We start from the raw sequence: 6,000 nt of genomic DNA, 5'->3' as shown, positions 1-6,000 counted from the left end.
ATGTTGTTTCTAAGACATTTTATATGGTATTTTGGATACATTTTATATAGGTACATCATTCTCTATCTAGACATCTCATTATATACATACATGTTAGTTCATAGATGTACATTATGTTCATGCCTTATGTTTGCATTTATGTTCAAATGTTACATGTTCATATTGGATATATGTATGTTTTCAATATTCATATTCATGTTTATTTTCATGTCATGTACATGATATTGATGGTGATGCTGATGTTTTCATTAAATCACATATGATAATTTTCATGTCATCATCTAATTTTAATGAACTATAAAATTGCATGTCTTAAGGGGAGGTTCAAAAACATACATAAGAATGTCATATTAAAGTATTCAAACAAATAAAAAACATTCAATCATCAAAGAACATGTACATAAGGACATACATGTAAGAACAAACAATATGTTAGATCACTTAAGAAGACATAAGAGCACAAAGAATACACTAAAGAATACATAGGATCATTTAATCACTGGAAAGAATACATAACATCAAGGGGATGTCATAAGGGGATGTCTTAAGGGGAGGTCCTAAGAGGGAGTTCCTAAGGGGATATCTTAAGGGTATGTCTTAAGGGGAGGTTTCAATGGGGTACCTTAAGGGGAGGTCTTAAGGGGATGTCCTAAGAGGGAGGTCCTAAGAGGATGTCTTAAGGGGACTTCTTTTGGCATTCTTCACATGTAAACTTGGATTCCTAAAATATACATAAGAACACATATCAAAGCATAAGTTAAAGTATAAATAACATCTTGAACATACATAAGAAATATGATCATATAGAAGAAGATACCATAAGAACATATTTAATCATAAGATCATATCTACCAAGTACATGACTTAAGAGGTTTTCTTAAGGGGAGGTCCTAAGAGGATATATTACTTCGGGATACATGTAAGAACATACATAAAGACATAGATCAAAACATATTAATAACATCTTGAACAATACATTTAACATTTCTAAACATGTATATCCAAAAACTAATGCACAAATTAAATACAAAAGTATGTGAGCTACATTGTTTAGCTTCTAGAGCTCCAAAAACATTGTATTGTTAGGTTCCTCTCTATTTTTTATTATCTCTAGAAGTTTTTCATGTTCTTCAATAGATAGTTTCCACATTGGATTTCTGTGACGTCCTCTTCTTTGTATTGCCTCAAATTGCAACTTTGTCGCTATAACATGGTTACTATAATGTAAAATTTTCTCTCCGGACATGTATTCAATAAATTTGATAACACTTTCAGTTGCCTTTGTTTGTTGATAATATGTGCCTTTGAATGACAACTGAATCAATTGGATATGATTATCCATTAGCATCTACAGTTCCTTCTACCAACTTGTGTTTTACTTTTGTACAACTTAGAAGATAATAGTCCACATTTTCTGTATTATCTACTAAGGCTTAGAAAACACACATATCTCTTATACATGTACATAAAATAGAAACTTACATTTTTTTTAGTGTTCAAAAATAAATATATAAATTGATCTTTTAATGAACATATACATATATCATATATAGATATATACAATTTTTGATATGTGGATATATCAATGGACAAAATTTGTTCATAAACTCATCATACTTCAATTCACTCTCCTTCAATACATTTTTATTGGATTCATCTCCTGTCTTAGTTTGGTATGTCTCATATTCATATCTCATCTGTGAAACTAGCATTGATTCATTAATATTCTCAACTTGTAGTGAAAATTTACACAAACCTTCACAATCTTCACATTGATTTTTGATACATTGTACTTTGAACTTGTCTAAATCTTCAAATTTATCACATAATATAGACTTCACAAATAGTGTTGTATTGCTAGGGATGACCAAAATTGGATTAATGAGAACCATAACTTTTTTATATGATTTCAAGTGTAGACCAAATTCAACATGATTTCGACAACAACAAGTTTCATGTATCTCATTTATGCATAAAAAGGAAGGACACATGCTCTCAAACATTCTCTGACATATTTTCACATTTGAGAATTCTTGCTTGAATGTTTGAAATAGTTTAATTTGTGTTTTTGATAAGATAAACAGGTTTTAAGGGATCCTAAAAACCATAAGTTTTACAAAAAACAAGGCTGATAATAAGCCAAAGAAGCCCAGCCAAAACAGAGGTCCAATAGCTAAAAAAAAAAGCTCGAAGGCCCAGCCTAAAACAAAGGCCCACAGAAAGGCTAGAAAACAAACAAACAAAAATAAACTATAGAAAGCCTGTCGAAAAGCCAAAAGCCAGGAAGACAAAAAGACAAAAGACTAGAAAACTAGTCTTTAGTTATCTTCCCCATTTCCTACATAGTCTGAGCTGCCTTGACTATCTTTTGCTGCTCCTTTTCCATTTGATCCTGGACCTTCTCCATGCCCTAATCCATACTGGTGAGTGTATTGATTGTGGCCTTGTCATCATCCGACCTAGCCTTATCCCTATTCTATCCTCCCTCCTCCACCAGTAAGCCCCTGTCCTTAAGTTTACTAGCAAGGGATTGAATGTTGTCATTCATTGAACTCAGGAGAGAAATCATCTAACTTTCCAAGTTGTGGTTGTAGTTTTCAAGATTTCTTAATCTCCTTTCATTTAAGCTTTCTCTGTTTTCCTGGTCCTCTTGGCTATCATTACCTGTCTTATTCTTAATACTTTCCATCTGGGATACCCTTTCTCTAACTTCCTCCAGCTCATGGAAGAGCCATAGTTTAATTTGTGTTATATATGCATGAACAAAACAATAATGGAGCATACAAGGAACATGAGGTGTTGTAGGTTGATTATATTGAGAAGGTGTTGCAACACTTCTCTATGGAGAATGCCAAAGCTATTAGCACACCTTTACTTGATCATTTGAAGTTGACTAAGGAGATGTGTCCAAAGACACAAGAAGAGGAGGATAAGATGTCCAAGGTACCATATGTTTCAGTTATAGGAAGCTTAATGTATGCTATGGTATGTACTAAGCTAGATATTGCACATGCAGTGGGAGTTGTTAGCAGGTATATGAGTCATCCAGGGCTTGAGCATTGGAATGTAGTTAAATGGATTCTTAGATATTTGAGAGGAGCATCCAATCATTGTTTACACTTTGGGGTCCCTACTATTGATTTACAGGGCTATGTTGACTCAAATTTGGTAGGGGATATTGATATTAGGTGGAGTACTATAGTTTATGTATACACTGTTGGTGGGACAACAGTGAGTTAGATTTCTAGGTTGCAGAAGGTTAATGCTAAATATCCACTACAAAGGTAGAGTATATTGCTTCTACAAAGGTAGCCAAGGAGATGATATGGCTTTAGTTCTTCATGGAAGAATTGGAACACCCATAAAGGGATAATTATTTTTTTATAGATAGCTAGAGTGTCATTCATCTTGCAAAGAATTTTGATCTACATTCAAAGACAAAACACATATAGTTGTGATACCATTTCATTCAATCAGTTTTGAGTGATGGATAGTTAAAGCTGGAGAAGCTGAACTCCTATTTAGCTTTGTTTGGTTTTCTAGACTGAAAAGAATAAAAGAACAATAGAGTGCAAGGTGTTTTGATATTCCAATGGGAGCTACAGGTTTAACGGTGCTATGATCAGTCTCCAAGTGGAAGGTTATTATTGTGGAGTTTGTTCAGTGTCCAAGTGGGAGATTATTGTGATGTGGAGCCTAATAAGACTCGGAGTTTTTTTGACACAATCTCTCCCTAGATTATTTCTACGGGGGGTGGGGTCGATGGGAAATGCCCCTACGGGGGTTTTCAGGGGCAGTGTCCTCGAGGCCAAAAAAGACCTTATACTGTAAAAGGCATCGACTACTATTTTTCTATTAGATGAATTATTCTAGCCCTAATTTTGTAAGCGATAAAAGCTTGTATAAAATGGATTAGGGTTAGGGATTTTATAATGTATGGTGATATTGTAGCTTCTTGTGGCAGTACTGAGCTGTAAGGGATTATGGATTGTAATCATTATATAATAATAATATTGGAATTATTGGTGGTGGACATAGCCCAGGGATTGGGTGAACCACGTTAAATCTTTATGTCGTGTGTTCTCTTTTTTGTATGATATATTATTTTATGATATTGGTTATATTTGCATGTAAACTATTATTTCTGCCCGTGGTTAATCCTAACATTATTTATGTTTGACTTGTATAAATAATTCTAAGTAACATAATATGTAAAGACCGGATTATATTTATCTTTACCTTTTTTTAAATGCTAAGATATATTCCTACAAAAGAAGGATATAAAGGACTTGATTATTTTTTCTAAAACATAAATATTATTATAAAAATATTTCCATTTTTAAAATAGAAATATAATTTAATAATTAGTGATATATTCATTAAACAAAAGCAATTTAGTTATAAAACATATATACAGATTACATACTTTCCATTGGACTTTATTAATATTAGATATTCAACATCTTATGTAGTTGATAATTGTAGGGGATTTTTTCTACAAAAAGTTAAATTTGTGATATTGCTATTAGGATTTTGTGCTATAGACTACCCATGAAGCTTTATATTATTTGAGAACTCAAAATAAGTTGAATTAGAGACATACAAAGTGGGCTAAATATTTCTAGAACTTTTCTTTTTATGTTGAAACATAAAAGAGAACAATCAAATAAGATAGTTCATGCTTTGAGAAGAATAGGATTTTTCTGACATAAATGAGAGTTGAGGTACTTAGTTTTGATGATTTGAAGCACTTGTATGAAACTAGTCTTGATTTTGCAAAACCTTGGAAGTCTTGTAAGAATCACATGATGAGTGAGAAAGATAAATGGGCTAATTATGTCATTCAGGAAGACATGTTGTTTAAAGGAATTCAACTATGCATACCTAAAGGATCTATGAGGGATAACATCATGAAGGAGAAACATAGTGGAGGACTTGTTAGACATTCTAGAATTCACAAAATAGTAAAGATGAAATCTGATAGATACTGTTGGCCTCAGCTATATAAAGATGTTCAAAAAATGGTTAAGAGTTATAGAGATTGTCAAACAACAGAAGGGACTAGTTAGAATCTGGGTTTGTATTCACCATTGCCTATTCCAAACAAAACTTGGGAAGATATCAGTATGGATTTTGTGCATGGCTTACCTAGAAATCTAAGAGGCAATAATTCAATTCTAGTAGTGGCTGATAGATTTTCTAAAATGACTCATTTCATACCTTGTAAGAAGACATCTAATGTAGTACATGTGGCTCAATTATGCTTTAAGGAAGTGGTAAGATTGCATGGGTTGCCAAGGACTATTATTTCAGACAAGGATACTAAGTTTACTGGTTACTTTTGGAAGACACTTTGAAAGAAGTTGGATACTGAGCTTAAGTTTAGTTCTACAATTCACCCGCACTCAAATGTTTGACTAGAGATAAGCATGGTACTTAGGACTTGATTTTAGCATGAGAAGAGTTTTATATAATAATTATGTTCATGGAACCACAGAAGTTTGTGGATTGAGATCATGCTCTTTTAGAAATAGACACTCATATTAGGCTCGATTGCCTGATACAAATTTTAAAAAATGGGCACTCATTTAAAAAAAAATTGGGTACCCATTTTTTATTTAAAAAAAATGGGTGCACATTTTTGAAAAAAAAAAATCAGATGCATTTAAAAAAAATAAAAAGTCATCTACCCATTTTTTGTTTATAAAAAATGGGTGCCTGTTTCTAAAACAATCATTTTTTTTTTTGGGGGGGGGGTGGGGGGGATTTAAAATGTCAATTTTACATTTTCAAAATGGGTGCCCATTTCTTACAATATGGGGCGGAATTTTTTTTCTCCCACCTCAGATTTCAATTCGGATAGGCTTGGTGAGACCAAGCCTATGCCTTGACCTCTCAAGATTTGGCTAAGGCATTGAACTAACAAATTCAAGCCTTGCCATAATTTTTAGATGGTCTTCTTGATCAAATATTTTTATAAAACAAAAATCCATTAGAGTT

The sequence above is a fragment of the Cupressus sempervirens genome, chromosome 6 (assembly GCF_028749045.1).
Source record: "Cupressus sempervirens isolate cs-2001-9-10 chromosome 6, ASM2874904v1, whole genome shotgun sequence".
Taxonomy (NCBI): Eukaryota; Viridiplantae; Streptophyta; class Pinopsida; order Cupressales; family Cupressaceae; genus Cupressus; species Cupressus sempervirens.
This window is presented reverse-complemented; position numbering follows the sequence as displayed.